Source organism: Diorhabda carinulata, chromosome 1 (assembly GCF_026250575.1).
Source record: "Diorhabda carinulata isolate Delta chromosome 1, icDioCari1.1, whole genome shotgun sequence".
In the NCBI taxonomy this organism is placed as follows: Eukaryota; Metazoa; Arthropoda; class Insecta; order Coleoptera; family Chrysomelidae; genus Diorhabda; species Diorhabda carinulata.
In genome coordinates this window covers 6,211,860-6,233,095 of record NC_079460.1, presented here as the reverse complement: position 1 = coordinate 6,233,095, position 21,236 = coordinate 6,211,860, and the positions used below count along the sequence as shown (strand labels likewise).

The following is a 21,236-nucleotide window of genomic DNA, read 5'->3' as shown; positions in this document are numbered from 1 at the left end:
TAAATTGGAACATTGGAAATAATCAATATTATTTAATTTGTATACTTCGTAGTTTACTGACTTATCGCTTCTTTATAGATGGGATTCAAATCTACACTATAAGCACACCAAACAAATCGCACTGACCGCGTCACCCCTCTATAATTTTGACGATATGTTTCAACAACTCGACTTACGCTCATTGATTCACTAACAACAACACCGCACAAATAATTTGCAATAGACCGATAAAACCATAAAAACAAAGGTATCGGATATCGTAATTTGTGGGTTGTGGGCTATTTTTGAAAGCTCTTATTTAAAACAAACTTTTATTAATTCAAGCAATTAGTAAGTAAACTATGTTTCCATTTAAAAAACAAAGAAATACTCAAGTGTTCTAGTTTTATGTCCTGTAGCATCATATTTTATTATAATAAATTTTCCTATCAGCTGCAACTAAATTTCTATAAATATTCTACAAATCTTCGACGTACCTTTATTTCAAAAGATATTGCGGATATTACCTGAAAGAAACACATAAAAGAATATAAAAACGGTTAAAGAAAATTTATTGTAACGACCCCTAGGGAGCAAATTCTCAAAATTTGGGTAGCGTGTTGGTTTCTTAATAGTAATACTCTCAAGATTGAAATTACCGAAATTATATTTGTATTTATATATAAGCCACGAATTATATTATACTCAAATATGTCGAACTAGGCTAGGTAATAAAAACCTTTTACACTAGCCTTTCACTACCTTTAACTTCTTATTAAAATATTCTAAAGCCCCTAGAATACAAGCCGTTATTCTGTACGGGCCTGCGTAGTCAGTACCCATTTTAAACGTTCTATGCGCTGATTCCAACTCCAATGTACCTGTGGCAGTGTAGCAGCAGCAGCAGTCATTCGAGATATATGTTGGTGTGAGTGTCTGTTCGGTTTCTGTCGGTGTTTTGCAAAATGCCCGAACGCCGTATTCTATTGTGTTACAGAGCTGTGTATGATATCTTTCAAGTGCTTATACAAGAAGAAATACTTTACAATAGTTGGAACTAAGTTTGTGATCGTGATAAAGTTTTTAATGTCGTAAATAGAGGTATTTCGTTTCCCTAATAGCACTGTAGGTATTTATTGTATATTTCATGAGAACAACTTTAATCAATTCAGATATGTGAAAAGTACTCATTTAGATTGTTTCATATTCGAACAAATATGTGGTGTATGGTTTTAAATAAAACAGTCAAGGTTTGATTTTATATTGAAAGGTAGCAAACCTTTTAGACATAACATACTTAGGAATGGCTAACCAAAAATCATTAAGAAATGTGATTGTAGTGTTTGATGGAATTAAATATAAATTTTTCAATGTTGTTCTTAAGTATTTCAATACGATCATAATTTTAAACATTAGGAATATTTCAATGCCGTTTTCTTAGAAAACGTTTCGAACATGCCTTAAAAATATTCATGCCGTCAACAAACTAAAATGGACTGTTTCCGGATGTCGAAACAATCTTCAGCAATGTGTTTGTACCTATATGAATTTAAAAAAAATAATTAGTACTCTAAAATATCGAAAATGGCTCGAGATAGAAAATTGTTCAACATCTTTTAAAATTAACACAAATGAAAATTGTGGGTAGTTTTGTCTTCTATATTATGATTTTAACTACATATTCTTAATTGATTGTTTGTATTTAGTAGGTATAGATAGATAGCATTCCGAACTATCTAAGATTTATTCTTTTCTTCGTTACTTAGGTATAGGTTACCTTAGCATTAGTTACCTGGGGAGGTTCTAAAAGAGTTCATTTGGCAACAATGGGCTCTTACAGCATTTCCATCAGTTTTAGATATAAATTAAAAAACAAAATTCATTCTCATAGTATTGCGGTATTTCTTTAAGCGTCATGGAATTTAGTGAAAAACCATGATGATTCATAATTAATATAATATACAGTTGAACTATAATATAGTATACAGTAGAACAAAATAACATATTTATCTTGTGTACAGCAATTGTTTTGTTCGATTTCTCAATTATTTGTGAAAGTACATAAATGAAAAAGGATGAGTTGGTCCTATGAATATAAGTAAGCACTCCGTGACAATTTCTGAATACCTCCTTCTATTATATTTTAATGCGTTGGTGGAATATCAAAAAACATGTGAATCTCACTAACTTCTTATGAATAAGTAAGCATAGATAATTTATGCGTAAAAAACTATATAGGTACGCATATATGAAAATTAGGTAAAAGTTTATAATGGTTGTTGATGTAGAACTTATATAAGATTTCAATCTCTAAATGCCGTTTAATACTGCTATATTTTCTCATTTTCATTCTCTCGTTATTATGGATTTACCGATGTAGACAATACAAAAACACAACACAACAGAATAGCCTGTAATTAGTTTTTTTTTATTCCAACTGTTTTAAAGTGTTGGCCGCTCCTTTCATTACATTGTAATTGGGAATTATCTGAGGCTTATAGGTATCTCCTGACATAGTGTGAGTGGTATTAATGATAATTACGTGCTTATAAAGAAGTTTTAGTCCAACTTTAAGCAACTATTAAATTTTGAACAGACTGCACATTTTCTGCAACATTCTTCTGAAGCTAGTTGACTGTTATATGTTTAGAAAATATTTTGCTTTGATAATTCTCTGTATACTTCGGTTGGAAATACCGTTCACAGCTTACCTAGTGTAATATTCCGTTACCCTTTCATTTTTCTATTCATATATATTCGAATGTATATGCCACCATCTATTTTTGTAGTTTTTTTTAATCTAATCTAATACGGCTCTGCACTACCATTTTTATTGCTTGAATAAAAAAAAAATGCAAAATTTTAGAGTGAAATATTTTCTTCTTGTGACCCACCGTGATCTTTTCTATGAACTGTAAATGTCCTGATTTTTAGGAGTCTACGATCCAATCATTTTTTGAGCACCTATTTTTTTGACTAAATTGACCTTTTCGTCCTTTCATGTCTAACCCCAATAAAGCTTTTTTTGAGGATCATTCCATATATTTTTGTAGAAGCCTTACCAGTATTTATTCGTTCTTATTTCGTTGGAATTGTACAACTCGTGAAATCAGTATTTGCTCACATGTAGGCTAGAAATGTATTTCGGTTTTTTATATTGTCTCTATAATTCGGGGCTTTTTATATACCATACGAACGATAAAAACAGACTTTACTCAACTGTCACTAACGACTTTTTAATCATACACAGGCGAACACCGCATTTCTTTTCTAATTTTTCTGTAGCAATGGCCACGTGTTAGCAAGAATTGCTTTTGTAATTTGAGTTTAGTATAATATCTATAAGTGTTTCACATTCTCCCCGTTACATATTTTGTAAGATACCTACACAGAAATAGTTAAATTCATTTTCGTTATAATATTTCAATATTACTTGGATGTTTCATCCTGTATTGATTTTGCAAGGGTAGCATTTTTTAATTACCCTGTTGCATTTATTAATATAAGATAGTAGTTCCACAGATATGAATTGTTGATCTACGAGCAGATAGATGGATTGTTTGAAACTCGGGCCTTGGAAACCTAAATATTCACAATTGAATGGGTTTTCAAAGAAATAAATTGTTATTTTTATTGACAACAACCTATTTCTACCTAAGAAGTCATAAAAATTCGTAGAAAATATTAAAGAAAGTGTAAATATGGAAGCCGATTGAAATATTTTCTAGCTTTATGAAGACCTGAATAGTGAACTTTAAACACGAAGTTTGGGACAAATGTTCAACAAAAAGAAAAACTGAGCTTTGCCCATAAAGAAGTCTTCTAAGAACTATTTGTAGATTTTATACATATATTCGTCGAATATTTAAATGAGTTGGCGCTTATAGATACAGAATTTAATGGATGCTGTGGGTAAACTACAAAGACACGTTATTGTGAGTTCAAGAATGCGTGAAGTAAAGGTAAAAGTGAAAGTTTTGAAAATAATTGTCAGAATTTAAAACAATTCAATAGGACCTAGTAACATTTGAATGTTGCCAATAGAACATTTTTAAATTGAACAAATTTTTTTTATTGAAATGAAAATTTCAAAGTGTCTAGAACATTGAAAAAGAAAATGGAAATTTCAATTTATTGTCATTCAATGTATATATTTAAAACAATAGTTAATTGCTGAAAGAGACAATTGACTCAATGAAAACCCGATATAATGGATGAGTATAAAACGAAATGATGAATAAATATTTGCGTGGGAGCAAAAAATCAAGTGGTTAATATGAAACTTTCTTTTGCTTGTACTTCAACTTCACTTGTATGGGTAAGTGCTTCTCGACTTTTCTATCCTTGATCCAGACCTTCTACCATTATTTTATCTTCGACAAAGTCAAGAGAATAGGAGCAAACAATTTCATTATTTACTACGCACAGTACTGAAATGAAACTACGTTTACATAAAGTCTGACCGGATAAGTCGGGCCGAGAATGGATTTTCAGTTCAAGCTGAAGTCCGCCTGAAATTCATTTGGGTTCGGGCTTGTAGGCGTCGCGGGTTTTTGTCAGTATGTTTTTTATTATGTCACGTAATACAAATATGGTAAGAATTCGACCTGACTAAGTAATGGAGGAAAAAAATGAAATAGGCTGACATTTACATCAATTAGAATAATATTACTAATTTAATATTTCACACTGAAAATTCTTGTGAATAAACTTCTTGGAAGCCTCACCAATGGACAAAAATGTATGAAAAAGTATGACTGCGTGTTATTTTTGTCAATTAAAATAAATATCCTAGATACGGCAGGAAGTAAATTCAAAAGAATTTTTTTGTATCGGCCGATTCTTCAGAAATGACACTAATGCTAAGTTACCCGATTTTTCTAACTTTGCAGGGCTTAAAAATGCCTTTGGGATAATTTGGAATTTGTTCGTAATAGATTTTGATCTTATAATTGTCTGCAGAGCCAGGAATAAAATGAAGACAAGTGATGAATTTTGGTTCTGTAAGCAGTTTGTATTGATAAATCCATAAGTAATAAATTCTCCATGGCTGCAGATGTAATTGAAAAACGGGCAATATTCAATTTTCAGATATTTTTTAGTCGAAAACTTGGCCAATTTTTCTTGTTTCTGTTTTTCTGCTAGCTCTGTAGAACATTAATATAATTATTAAAATAATAAAATTAATCATGAACAAATCCAGATAACTTTGAGGGTATGAAGGTGGCGGTTTTCGTTTTTTCGTTTTCAAGTTAATGAAAATGACCACGTAGACAAAAACTACTTCCAATCTTCCACATTTATCAAAGCGCTAAGTTGCGATTAAGTACCTGGGTTCTGCTAAACCGATCTTTAACCATTTTAGCACTAGTGGACGTACGCCGTACGTCAAATATGCGTTGTTGTGATTTTAACTTGAAATTTTTTGCTTACACTGAAAAAATATTTATCAACAACTATTAATATTTGTATATATTCCAGTGTAATAGGTCTCCTTCTCCTCTGTCTTATTGGTCCGATAAGCGGCCGGTTTCAGCCTAGCTGGCAAAGGCAATGGTTTTTAATTTGATTTATAATTAAAATCTTCAAGTATTCTAGTTTCAAATTTTGATTTGGAGTACAGTCTTCGTTAGATTATATCTAATCATGAGTGACAGTGATTCAGACTCCGATTTTTTGTTCGACAATATTACATCCACAGTGAAAGTGAAAATTTCACTGGTAGTGACGATGAAATTTTATCAGACCTTATTAATACTTCATCTATTGATGACCATCCACCTGCATGGAATATGATAGGCGATACATTTGGGGATACTCGACCTGATAATGTGCTAGAATTCCTTGGAATGGCAGTTTCAAATCCTGATGTGTTTCCCGATGAATACGTATCTTTTACAAGGTGTGTAGATGCCTTTTTGCCAGATGAATTGTTTAATTTTATTGTGCAATGTACGAATACGAAAGCTCAATTATATTTTGCAAATCAACCATATCTAGATTTTAAAATTCATTGTCTACAATGGCGTGATGTTACCACAAAAGAAATTAAACTATTCTTTGGATATCTACTAAATGTGGGCCTCAATAAAAAACCACAAATTTCAACGTATTGGAGTACGCGCTATAATCTAAATAATCCATGGTTTCGGGAGAGAGAGTCAAAACAGATTTTTATCAATATTAAAATTTTGCTGTAGAGCATTTGCTGACCCAAATGCAAATGAGACGACAAAGGCAACAAATTGAAGTTCGTGATGAGCCTGTTGTTCATACTCCACAACGAAGATGTGTTGTGTGTTCTTCAAATAACATCAGACGCGATACTAGATACTTTTGTAATTTGTGCCCTACAAGACCTGCATTGTGTATGTCAAACTTCTTCAACCGTTATAATAATTTTGTTTAAATTTTTTGTAAAATAAATTGGGTATAATAAAATATAATTTTGTTATTACAGCTTTCAGTTTAAATTCATTATTATGACGTACAGCGTACGTTCGTTGGTATATAATTATGAAAACGTACGTCGTACGTTCGAACTTGAAATCGCTGGGATTATTCAAATAAAAATGTTCGCTGGTTAAGAGCCAAAAACCTCATTAACATCTTGTCTTTCCACCGTCGATCTACGATGTCCAGAACCCCTTACTCTATGATTTCGGCTTGATCCTGTTGACAGTGCAGTGTTGGTCAAGATCCCACATTTTCTCCTCTTCTTTAATGACATGCTGGACTGCTTTTCGCCAGTTCTCTGGTGTCACCTCCTTAATGGCTTGATCAAACAGTAGCTTAACGTCTTTCATTTTGAATGTCGTGTTGTGTCTTGCTACAAATCCTTTCACTAGCGCCCATATAAATTCTATAGGATTTAGTTCGCCATGATATGGCGGTGTGCGCAGCACAATTACACTATGTTTTTCTGCTATATCTTCCACGGCGTATTTCATAAAACATCCAAATCAATGTCCCCGTGGTAATCTCCTTATGGCACGACTGAAAGGTTAGCAAACCTTCTTTTAAAAATCCTTCTTCGCTTCCATTATGGACGATTATTACTCTTTTCCCTTTACCTGAAGGCACCTTAATACCCGTTGACAGGCCATAAAAGCTTGGCGAGCACTGGTTATATTTTTGTCTTGCCACATTTTTGGTACTGTATAACCTTCATTAATCCACGACCCATCAAGATAAAAGATTTTCTTCTGCTCTGTTCTGTACTGCTTTATACTTCTTAAGTATTTTCGTCGCCAGCAAACAATTTCATCGTTTTCCAGTAAAAGCGCTTTACTGTTATGCTTTTCCCAGGCAAAATCTATATTTCTCAAAGTGATCTTGATTTGACTTCATCAAGGACTTTCACTGGTCTGCTTGGAGTTTTCTTGTGAGGGTCCACTTGGCCTGCTATCTTTCTCCCCCGCAATAATATAAAAACTGTGGACTTTCCAACTCCAGTGATTCGGGAACGTCGGTAGACAGTTTCTTGTACAGTAAATTTCGGGTAATCGTATTTTATGCAATCGTGTACATTTAAAATAATAAGTTTTTCATTCACTGATAGTGGAGAATTATGGGAACATCTATTCGTTGGTGTAAATGTCGCCATTTCATTACTAATCTTATAATACTGTGAACACTATTTACGGCTTAACAGCGAATACTGATGCGTTAAACTGAACAAATATACTTATAAAGATCTAAAAATTTTGGGTAAGGCAACATGGTTAAGCCGAATTTGAAATAGGGTTGAAATTAGGCAGAGGCACTAATAGAAGGTTAAACGGTACCTGTTAATCGCAAAACGTTACTGCATAATTTACTACCTAGGTAATCCCTACACAATACAATACAAGACCTATACCTATGGCCGATATCGAAATTGAGCCTAACTGGACGGAATTCCCCATTTTATTGCTCTATACCTTTCTGAAATAGACTATAATCACCACTACAAATTCAACAGATAATTTCGAAAAATAAATAATTTTCTACCGGTAGCAAAAAGTTAAAAAGTGCAAATTTCTAAATTCTGATGTTTGCCGTGTGATGAATGATACTAACCGTGAACACTTGGTTCTTATATGTAAAACTGTTCAGAGTTGCTCTTTCATTCCATATATCATTTATAGCTGTAAGTTGAATGTAATGAATATTTTACAGCGTTAAAACAACACCTGGTATTTCATGAAATGTTTTTAATTTAACTAATACAGAAAAACACATAACAAAACATCTTTAGAACCTGCTTGAATAACAGCAAGAAATAGTTAATTTCTTAAAAGAACTCGTTTTTAACGGAACATGATTATTAGCGCACTTATTTTCCAGTTACCGATGATATTCAATATTATTAAAATTCTGAATAATATAGTAGTATTTTAAGTATAATATAAATTTTTTTGAAAAAATCTATTTTTCTTGTTATTAACTGGGTTTCAAGGATTTTTGAATGTTTATAATTAAATGTATGTTTTTTTATATTTCATTATTTGTTAATGCAGCCATTTCTCATCGTGTTGATGATATTTGAATCTATTGGCTGAATATTGAGATATCTGTCATATGTGAACAGCATCACAATTATTACATGATATTATCCAGTAGATGATCCCAATATGCCCCCTTCTCTCATATTACTCTTCATTAATTTTATTTTTGTTGAATTTACATGTTAACTTCTTCGTTCTACGCATTAGTAACTTTCCTTATATTTACAATCGTTTTCTTTATATCTGGATACTTTCAAAATGCATAAAATTAAACTAGTGCAGGAATATAAACATGTTGACTTGATTCTAGCTGGATGACTGATTCGGTAGGTGTTTTGTGTCATCTCCACAGATAGAGCAATCATCACCTAAAATCGTTTTAAATCAATATCACGTGTTTGTGTACTGAAAATTTGGTTGGTTTTTAAAGTAAATAAGATATATTTTATATGTATTTAGATGAATAGTTGATATAATTAAAACAAATATTATCATAGCTTTCTACCTCTATTCATTGGTAATGGATTGGATATTGTAGACGTATTTTTAATGTCTATGCCGTACTATCGACATCATCTTGAAGTCCTCACCCAGATTCTATTTCTTTTATGGATTTACCCACATAATCTCCCACTATTAAACCGACGCTCGACCGCATTCAGATAGCTTAGTTTGGAAACAAGGAAATTGTTAGAAATAAAGGTACATTCGTTGGCGATGAAGCAAGTAAAGATTCAAGACGTAGATATTAAATTAGATGCAGGGGATTTATTAAATGTATGTCAAAGGTGCTGATTATACTTCTGTCGATATTTGTAGTAATTTATGTTTCACTAAAAGAAAAAATACTTTTTACTAATAATGTTCATGTAAATCTGAAGTCATTGATATAGTTTATAATTAGTTTCACACTTGACAAAAGTTCCTTAGCTTGTTCCATGAAAATCATTTATCCATATAGAATCTGGAGTAAGATTGCTTGGTATTTTCTCTTATATTAAAATTATTTACTTTGACATTTTTTATTGATGTATTAGTTGAACGTTTCTCATAGTTTTAAAAGTTCTGAACTGAAACATTATTTGAAAGTGATAGTGATATTCGATAATTATCGTGACAGAATACTAACTTCAATCAAAGACGATTTTCTCTCTACCATATGAAAACGTCACCTAAACACCATTTCCGTACGAAATAGGCCAATATCAGCACTTTAGAGAGATTTGAACTAAACTTGAGGAATTTAAATATCTGTTGCTAGTTTAAGGATTCTGGAAGTTATTTATTCAATCTAAAACTTGAATTTGGATTTTGAAAGAAATTCTTCGAATAAGATTACGGAGGGAGATTATGAAAGCTTTTAACTTGCTTATACCTGTCACGATGACAAAGGACAGATGATACCAGAATAGTGACAGCATATTTCTACAAAGTCTTCAAGTGCTTATTCATGATGCAATAAAAAAAATGGCGGGAAATTCCTCAATTACTTTCCAAATATTTATTAATCTGATGAATAATATGGGCAGATATTTTCAAACTTGCCGAGACGCAAGAAGTCGCAAATATTATATCGATTATCTTTATTTTGGTTTTCAATAATTTTGGTCATTCGTTATACTTTTATGTTTCGAATTGCTCGAATTCCACTACTAGACTAAATGTTAACAAACAAATGTTATTTAGTTAGTAGTGAGGCTGTACAAATTATTTATTATAAAAATTTTCGATTTATGGGTATAACTACATCGACTCCAGGGACTTTTCCAGTCATTTTATTCTGGAAGTCTTTAACTGGAACTTTCGACAGCGCCCTAGTCAAAGTTGCTTAGGTATCCTTAATTCTTAGTAATATTCTCTATTGACTGTTGCGCTTCGTTTTGGAGTCGTATTGAAAAGTTTATGCCAACGAAACATAGAAACAGCACCAACCACTTTTAATACGTTACCGTGAATTTCAGTCATCGAATAACACAATTTGGCATAAAATCTGATCGTCCTGCTTGAGATTTGACTTCTCCAGTTTTGTGACGAGCACCAATAATAAACATGTATACAGCTAAAAGAGAACTAATGATCGAATATAATAATATATATAAAGAACTAGTTAACCCTCAAATCCAGTTTTAGCCAAAAAAAAGCACTTCCATTCCCCTTCAAAATTGTATTTTTTATCAAGGTTTGTCATGAGTTTATCAGATTCAGTAATTTAAAATATAAACGAATAACTAATCAAGAGTTGAGGAACTTCAAAACGATATTGACAGGTAAAAATTAAAAATCTTCAGAGTTTAAATTAGAATTTTATTCCTCGGAGTTCTGCATTTTGATTAAAAACCGTCCTAGTATAGAAATTGTAATACTTATTTTGGAAACCTATAATCAAAAGATCGGAACCTCCACAGTTATATCACATATTACTAATAAATTTATGTTTTGATGTCCATTTGTAAAAGTTGGTCCATGTCATTCTTACTAAAATCAGTTTATAATCTGCCTGCAATTTTTTATAGCATTTCTAGATCTATCAACCTTTTTAATGAATTGTCACAGTCAACTTTACCTAGAAAGGCTCGTCTTATCAAAGTCGAACTTCAAGGTTCTGGTTATAGTTTTTTTTTCGATTATAAGAGCATAGTGCGATTTTGTTCCATTGTGAAGCTCCGCCGTTTAAAAGATGATACAGAAAAGTTTGCGTAACTAAACAAAGGAAGATAGGCCTTTTTTCTGAACATATGCTTACATACACCTTACACACCAAATTTAGCAGCATGGGACTTCCCTAAAATTAAAAGTATACTAGAAGAAAAAAGTTTTGGTACCAATCCTGACATTGAAAACATCACTACAGAACAAAAAAAGTGATTCCAGAAATGCTTCCAGTCATGGATTCAAAGGTCGAATAAAAATTATCTAAGGGCAGTACTTTGGACGTACGTTAAGCTAGCAGAGCTAATTTTCAAGAACTGTATTAGATATATTCAGAAATTAATTGGTTTTTATGTGCTGGATTTAAAAATTTTGTGCTTATATAGATTTTTTTCTGAAAACATTAAAATTTATAAATTTCCGCCTACGCTAATCAAACTAGCAGAAAAGTAGCTTAATGACAAAAAACAATTTACATATAAATTACGTGCTCTTAATCAAAATTTTTGGGCTTTTTCGGGGAAATTTTGGGGACTCCGACCATTTGTGTCTAATGAGGAATGATTTGTATCGAAATGCAAAGTGCACAAAAATTGCATGTTTTTTATGTGCTTTTCGAGTTTTCAATATATGATCTTAGAAAAAATTATTCACAAAATAAAAAATTCGGGGTTCTGTGCTACCGCTTACTCACCATATCCGAATAGGCAAAAGTCAAAATTTAATATTTCCGAAAAAGCCCAAAAATTTGTAAAGATTTTAACGAGCACGTAACTTTAATGTAAATTTTTTTTTGTTATTAAGCTAATTTTCTGCTAGCTTGACCAGTGTAAGCGGAAATTTATAAATTTTAATGTTTTCAGAAAAAATAATTAAGTAAAAATTTTTTTAATTCAACACATGAGTAGCACATAAAAAGCACGTAATTCCTATGCAAAGATTTTTCTCGTAAATTTTTTTTTTTTTTTCGAATAATGCTCTACTAACTTGACGCATTCTAAATGTTGTTTTTCTAGAAAATCTATAAGAGCACATAAGAAGCAATTAATTTCTGAATATTTCTAATACTGTTCTTCAAAATTAGCTCAGCTAGCTTAACCTAATGTACTTTGGAGAGTATTAATAGAAATTTTATGCTCCTTTTCTACTTTATTTTATATAATCTCACCCTATCACACATCGTACTAATTTTTAAGACTCCCAATTGATAAATTTATACCCTTTTTATGTCGAACCGCCTATTGTGACTAAAAAGTTTGTTGTGCTCATGAAATTAATGTCTTTTCTCGTAGTTCTATAGCATAATATGGCAAATATGAATATGTATTACTTTTTATAGTCGTTTCATTATCCATCTAAAACAAGAAAAAAAATTTCGATTTTCATTAACGAAAGAGTTCCGAATAATTTTAATGAATAACATAAAAATTATGAATGTTAGTAAGCAAAATGAATGAACTAAACAATTTACCTCTAGAACTAGGATCAAATCTGTTATAATGGGGTGTGATGAGAAACATTAATTTCGATCACAATAAGTCCAATCATAACAGAATTTGTGTACATGCGCGTTCGAAAATTCATTAGCTATACACATTCATAATATTCATGTTGAATAATAATGAAATAACATTGAGTTAAATGTTTGTTTTTTCGTCATAATACTTCCAAAGTTCATATTTATCACAAATAAATATTCATTGAACATCAGATCGTCATAATCGCATATATATTTATAACGTATATTTAAAATAGCTTTGGTTTTTAAATGAGTTATTGATCATTGGTAAGGATGCTATATATATATAATATTCATAAAACGTACAATTTTCATTTTTAAAAATAAAAATCAAAAACACGTAATATAAGAAAAAAACTGAAAAAATTAATAAATTATAAATTAAACTACATAATTAAAAGAATTAAAACTGTTTAACAATTAGCGTTATATTAATTTCATTATTATGGTTCCTTTAACCGAAAGAGAAAGGATAGAAATTCTAATGATATAGGTTCCGGCGTTACACTTCGATGTCAAGAAGAAGCACCTGCTTCCATGTTCCAAAATCTGGAAGACCTGAATTAAAATGAAGGTGCAAATTTAAATATTTGGCTGTGATTAGAAGACACCCCTCAAGCAACTACATGAGAAATTAGTCGTTTGTAGTAAAGTTAGAAAAACTGCACCCATACAAAGTTCAACTTGTTCACGAACTCTCAAGAGATGATCCGAACAGACATTTTGAAATTTGAACATCCAAATTTTCTTAATAGTGTGATATTTTCAGATGGGGCAACGTTCTGTATAAATGATACAGTAAATCAAAAAATATCAAGTGTCATTTTACACTTTTTTAATCAGGAACACTTCCCGGACATTTTAAAAAAAAATTACGATTTAAAACAATTTTGCAAACGAATGCGCCCCTATGCCCTGCACTATATACAAATAAATGTTGAAATATGGATTATTTCATAATTTTCGAACTAAACTGTTTGTCTACCAAAGTGTAGAATTCTGTTGAAAATGCGTTTATGGGTAACTAGAATTGCTATTGTAGTTATTCGTCGGGGTCATTAAAAATACCTTTAACCGACTTCTTAATGGCTTCACTTAAAAATTAAATTTCTCTTTGCGCAAATAGTAATACCGAATCAGAAACCTTAACATCGAAGTGCTCTTTTCTATTCGGCACTATTCCATTTGCTATAGTTATTGATTGTTCGGTTGAATACTTTGACTCAACCTATATAATCTGAAACTCTCAGGTCCTTGACCGTTAATCCTCGGTCTGCTATAATATTTATTCCTTTGCAACGTAATCCAGTGCCGTTGTTGAGTTTGTATATGAAAATGTTTCTTTAACGTATTATAAAGGGAATTTCATAGTTTTCAAAACTGTTGAAATACGCTATAAAATACCGCGTGTGTCTACAGACTTGCATTGCTAAAGTAAAAAGATAATTCTTATCGACTTAACTTTTAATATTCCGTATTTCAATTGTTCACAAAAGTCCACATAACTCAACTCCAAGAAGTTGCATCCGCTCTTTGAAGTCAGGTAAATTTTGATTGTTGTTCTAGATTTGTTCTACTTTGTATAAGGCTGAGAAGGAAACCAAAATGATTTTTGAGCTTGCACCGCATTTTCAAGGTATCGTGATTCTCGCTGTTATTCAATCTATATTGTTCAAAATATAAATGAGAACTATTACCGCGATTGCTCGAAAGTGTGGTACTAGCTCAAAAATTGCTTTCTAAAAGTTCCATTCTTAACCCTATGCCGCTTTCGAACAAAGTATAACAAACCTGAAACTACCTAGAACAGCTTTCGAATTTCGTAACTTTTTTAGGAACAATTCCGCAACTGAAGATTATAATTAAACGTATTATTTTTCAAAAATATAAAAAACAAATGATGTGAGTTCTCGAGAATAAATCAAGACCTTTGTTTACATACATTGTTTCGTCTTTTTCTTATCAAGGATCAGTTATTTTCAAAACAATGATTCAATGTGTTTGTATGACTCATCGGAATTTACAATCAATATTGAACCGACTTACAATTAATTCTAATAACTTCAAATTTTGCATACTTGCTTCATTTCTATTACAGCTCATAGATCAATTAATAAATCCATTAAACAATTGAAGACTATCAATGAAACTACAGTTAAGACAGTTCTTGTATTTCAATTTCACATGGCGTAATAGAATTTTATATAAATGTTGCATTTTTCTTAAATGTTAATGATTTTATAGTATTGTATAATAATATTATTTTATAATATATTATTTTGTGCACTAAAAATCAAAAAATATTAATGAAAAACTTGCTTGATCTATTTTCTTACCCTTAAGCGTCAACACACAGTATTGTTATCAAATTTTACTACTATCAATTCAACTAAAACGCAATTATTGACTGTTTAGTGCACATTGAGAAAGTTTTTTTCAAATTTTTTTATCAAGACACTGTGCACAATATTCAATGTATATTATTGTAAAATGGAAAAATCTGATAGCAATATTTCAATGCCAGCCAATGACTTAAAGATATGAGTTTTCATCAATTTTCTGAATGTTGAGGAGAAACGCAATGATAGTTTACTACCTTCTTAGGCTATAGTTGATTTTAAAAGTTTTTAATAATACTGGGACGTGAGATAAGAAATTTTTCACGTATAGACATTGTTGGTGTAATAAGACTCATGGAAGTAGGTGTTACATAAGCACAAGTAGCACTCTACTGTAGTGGGACCCAATCTACGGTTTTCAACCAAAGAACTCTGCATGGATACTGTCTTAGAATATACAACTCGTTTGATTAAGGGTGGTCATTTGAGAGCCGACTGATACACAACCAATATTGTAGATTCTCATGTGAGGCAATATTGTCCATTTATAGAGAACAAATTATTAAACATTATGATAACGCACGACCACACGTAGCTATAGAACGGCATAAAATTACCTCCAAGAAGTAGAGATCCATCACTTATGAGACAATTTGAGTCATCAATTATTACCTATTACTATTACCCAATAATTAGTTACTCATTATGGTTTTAATCTGTATATTGAAATTTTATTTCATTTGTTTCATTTTTATTTAGTTATTTTCATCTTTGTTGTTTAGTTTTTACAAGCTTTTATCTACAAATTGTAATTTTTTTGATAATATGGCATTTCTCTCTCTCTCCCTCAGCATACAGCATCCACTCAGAGATATTGATGAATTCCCATTTAGACAAACCGAAATAAGGGATCTATTTGCGCTCAATAACTTTATTCCAAGTATACAAAGAAAATGTGCAGTAAGAATCCAAGTAAGGGAGGTATTACGCGTGATTAATTTCAAATTATGCATTAATCCAATTAGTATTTCTATTTTTTTGGTTTATCTAATGCCAAATTTCAACAGTGTTTGACACAGCCGAAATATTAGACCATTAATGAGCTTTCATATTTGTTTCTCATCTATTTTTTTATTCTTTGAAATGTTAATGTTAATTTTGCAACGCATTGTATATTATTTTTATCAATTGATAATACTTGGTTAATGATTTAGTCTAATTTTAGAAATATCTAGTGTAATTTTTACATGTTGAAATTTGACTTCGTTCATTTCTTAATACAGTTTTCAGTATTTCAATTTTCTATTTATACCAATATCTATTTTTGATTCAACCTGTAGAAAGTAGTTTCAAGTTTAATAACAATGGGATACTGTACCAGTATACTCTAGGATTTGCTCTTTAAAACAGACATATTCTATACTGACCAACAGCTGATGTAAACAAATGCATGTATGTATTTATAATTTATATCAGGGAGAGTGCTCGACACATCTCAATTTCACTTTAGGCAAGGCCCCATTTAGGTCAAATAGTTATTGATACTATTGAAATTATTGAAAAGAATTGAGATTTCTTTTCTGGGTCCCTTATTTAGGTTTAAGGCATACACTTTACTGTGATGTTATTGAGGAATTGAAAGTAGATGTGCTTCATTTTAAAAGAATTTTCTAAGGCAGGGTTGGAAGTTGTGAGATACTGCGACAATAAATTATTTGACCGGGACGGGATATTGTTGAAATTTTAGGGTTTCGTTTGACCCAAGAACGACTTTTGATTGAGACGAAAGAAATTAGATCGTTGGTTGAAAATATTTCTAATTAATTTTATGTATTATTTTTAAAGTTTTGCAATCATGAAATTCTTCAGTCCTCCTTCTGGATATCAATTAGTACTACAACTACAAGGAATGAAAATTTTCGGTTCCTTAATATGAGATAGCAGTGTACGTCGTCTGCTACTCACCCCATTCTGCATTATAAAATTCTTTTTGATACTATCAATTAGTTGTTTGGAAATAAATAAATTGTCAATTTTTTATACCAAAAAATAAATATTTACTAATCAATAAAAACGCTCCAAAATTATTCTGTCCTGTTTTGTCCAATAAAATTTCTGTATGCAAGCAAGCAGTTATTTTCATTTCATATTAAATCAAATAGAACTATTTGTAATTTCCAGCTCTACATTGATTTATGTTTAGAATAAAAAAATCCCTAAGTGACAAGTTATGCAGTGAAAGCTAAAAAGTACTTTGATTTTAGATATTTGTGACCCCTCAGGATTTCCCTGGTTTTATTAGCCATCTTGAGATGTTTTTCTACCCAGCTACTAAAAAGGGTTCCGATATTCTGTCAGTTGTGATATTTCTCAGACAATAGATATAGTAAATATTATTTGGAATATTCCGTGAATTTGAATTTATCATCGTTGCTGTATTTGATAGCTTCGGATAACTTTATTTGACTTCTTTATTGAACAACCAACCCTTTTATGCATTATTTATTGGAAATAAATATAGAGAATATAGCAATTTATTAAAAAGTCGCCTATAATTTCAATATATTCTCTATACGTTTTAATAATTATGAAAACTTTTTATCGTTATTGTTGAAATTTGAAAAGCAATTGTTAATTCAGGTTAATCATAAGACATAATAATTCATAAAACTAACAAATCTTTTTTTAAAACACTTCCCAGCTTCACTTGTATATTTTTGTATTGGAAAGCGTGATTTTCAAGGATTTCAAAAAGTAGGATTCATTTGAAATTTTGCACACTTATTTTCTATCAGTATCAGAAATACCAAGTTAACGGAATCATTCGATTTTTAGCTACTTTGAACGGAATGGTGATATAAACTCGTGGCCATAAATAACGCATCACCCTTTATTTCAATATCAAAATCTAAAATGTTAATCTTTTGGGTTTCTTTCTTTTCTATCACAAAAAGTTAAAGTATCTTGAATGTTAGCCATAAAATATAGTAAAATTTGTGTTTTTGTCGTTTTTTAAAATTTTAATTTTATGCATATTTCAATGTTTTTTTTCCATTCTATTGTTGTACCAACTTGTGGACAGCAGCAATTTAAGTCAATGAAGGTGTGTTAAAGTCGAGACTAGTTAAACAAAAAATGAATAGAGCTAGGTACTTGAGTGAACGCGAAGCTGAAAGAATAGCAGAGTTGGTTGGACAGGGACAAAGTTATCATGAAGTAGCAAACCTGTTTGGCGTACACCACCCAACCGTTGGCAGATTGATGCAAAGATTTCGAGAGACCGGTTCACATTCTAGGAGGTCTGGACAATGACGTCCTTCAGTTTTAACTCCTGGAGATGACCGTTTTTTGCAATTAAATTCATTAAGAAATCAGTCAATGAAAAGTGTCGAGCTCAATAGCCTTTTACGAGAAGTAGAAGTAGTAGAAGAAATTGGTGCCAAGTTTTATTTACTGATGAGACAAGAATCAATTTAAGAGTTCCAGATGGACGTAATCAAATTCGAAGACGGCAAGGAGAAAGATTTGCGCAGTCTTATATCATTCCCAGGGAGCCGTTCCAAGGAGAGTCTGTCATGTTTTGGAGAGGAATTTGTATTGGTGCTCGCACAGAATTAGTGTCTCTTCCTAGACCCGCCCTTAACGCAGTAAGATACATAACTGATATTCTTGAAAATCACGTCGTTCCGTTTGGGCCATTTATTGGTGATGATTTTCGTTAAATGCATGATAATGCTAGACCACACGTTGCGGCAGATGTTCTGAATTACCTAAACAAAGTAGGAATTCATACCCTGGACTGGCCACCAAGAAGTCCAGATATAAACCCTGTAGAGTATGTCTGGGAAATTTCAAAACGCCGCATTCGTCGTCGAAATTAATCTCGTCAAAATTTAAATGAGCTTGGGCAAGCGGCATTAGAGGAATGGGAGAACATACCACAAGAAGTGATACAGCAAATAATTGAAAGGAGAATGTTAGCAACAATTACATCCAGAGGCAGAAATACACGCTACTAGCGTTTTAAAAAAAGGAACATTATTGTTTTTTTGTATTTGGTTTTATTGCGATGTTTTTATTTTTTTGCTCAATAAAAATAACTCAAAATTACTACACATTTCTTATTATCGCGTCAAAATGACTGAAAAGAAGTTAAACAATAGCAATATTAATTTAAATTTATTAAACAAAAAAATACTTTCAGAAATCGGGGTGGTGCGTTATTTTTCACCACGAGTGTATTAATCTAATAATTTTAGTTCATTGAACCTATCGGGTCATCGGAATCTGATAAAAAACATCGATGTAATTTTTGTACTTACTGTACATTTACTTACGCGGTATCGGCTAGTATGTCTCATAACCTCATGTGAGACAAGCAGTGACAAGTTTGAATCTATTCCGACTTGTGAGTTTTTGTAGTGTGCAACAAGTGACAAAACTATTGTTCAAAAAGACCATTGTCCAATCTGAAAAATTTAATATCTTGTATAAATAGATGCAAAGCCTTTCAACGGATGTTTCAGACATGAGACGAGGGAATGTCACATTTGATCGAAAACAAAAATAAAATCTAATTGGATATGAAAGTTGAGTCTATGGCTTCGATTTTAACACAGAAATTATAGTTCTTATGAAAATCAGTGATTTAACGTTGCCCTAAAAACACCCGTCAATCAGAGGCGAACATCAAACTCGTGTTATTTTTTAGCAGATTTAGCACCATGCAACTTCAGGTCCTCTTAAAAGTGAAAAATGCACTAATATGGAAATTTTTCCTTTTCACTTTGTTCTCTATAAAATAAGTCACCGTACCTCTCGCATGGTTTGAGTCATACCTTAATAACAGAATTCAACTGTAGGGGTTGATACAATCTTGCGAGCCAATACAATGTGGAGTCTCAAGGCTCAGTATTACACCCTATTTTATATCTTCTGATTATCATTGCTTATCTAGACATCAGTGGTAAAATAAGTCTTTTGCAGACGCTACTAGTTTCTCTTGGAGAAACCCTGATCTCATGGCACTCCATAGGATCATATCTAGTTACTTAGTCACCCTTAAACCATGGTGCGATTCTAATCTTCTGTGTCTCAACGTATCTAAAACTAAAATTTAATCATATTAAAATACATTTTTCCCTTTTGTACTAAATAACACCACCATTGACGTTGTTGAATCTGTGAAATTTTTAGTGCTTTTTGTAGACAATTTCTTGAAAGGGAAGTTATATATTGCTGCTTTATCTAAAAAATTTAAGTTCCTCCTGTTTTGCGCTAAGATCAGTTTCCAAGGAACTAAACTTATCCACCTATTCCTTCCTTATTTATGTTCGAATCCGTTTACCTAGTTCGTAAGAACGCTTCTACATTTTTAGAAAGATCTTTGCACAGCTATCCACTTAGGAAAGCGAAGCACAATCTTTATCTATCTACTCCACGTTCAGAATTAGTTAAGGCTCGATTCTTTACAATGCAAAAAAATGCACAATCATACGCCAATTGAAATCTTTTCCCGCATTTCGCAATAATGTGAAGGCATTTTTACTGGAAAGAAATAAGAACTTTTATTCTAATACTAATATTCACTGTTTCAATCTAGAAAAGATGAATTTGTGATTTTTGTTATTCTACTCGCTGTATTTTGTAGAATAATGAATATTTTTTCATGAAATTTTTTTGGCATACCCTTGAATCAATCCAAAAAGTAAATAAATATATCCGAATCCCCCCAAAAATTTTCCGGCTGTATAGAAAATTCCGGAAAACTTTTTTTAGGCTCCCCCGACTTTGTGCATACGATTGACAAAGTTGAGTGAGGAAGTTTAAAATTTATTACTTCTGAATGCATGGTACTAAAATTAATGATGTGAATAAGTTTTTGGAAAAATCTCAGATCTTAATATGTAGAAGAAAAAAAGTTACAGCAATTTCAAGATGCGAGTTTCGACTCCGCGTCGCGACGCCACTCGAGTAGAGCGTGTGAAAATTCTCGCAGTTTAATTCGTTATGGATTATTTTTGTTTTTATGGTTTTATGGAGCTCTATGGAGATGTTTTTATAGTTAGTTATAAAATTCATTTCTTTATTAGAATATGCTAAGTATAATTTCACATAATTAATAACCCAAATAGAAAGTAACATTATAAAAAAATGTATAATAAATTATTTAAGGATCAGCAATCTTAAATAATAAAAACATATTGGCTTACAATATATTACATTTTTATTGATGGTCATCAGGTAAGTTTCTATTTTTAC

The 21,236-nt window shown here is 31.4% G+C and overlaps 1 protein-coding gene across 1 annotated transcript in view; it reads left to right on the top strand.

The window, feature by feature from the left end:
- The window catches only part of LOC130900500 (latrophilin Cirl), a 267,383-nt gene that overhangs the window by 15,649 nt on the left and 230,498 nt on the right, over nt 1–21,236 (top strand). The window lies entirely within an intron of this gene.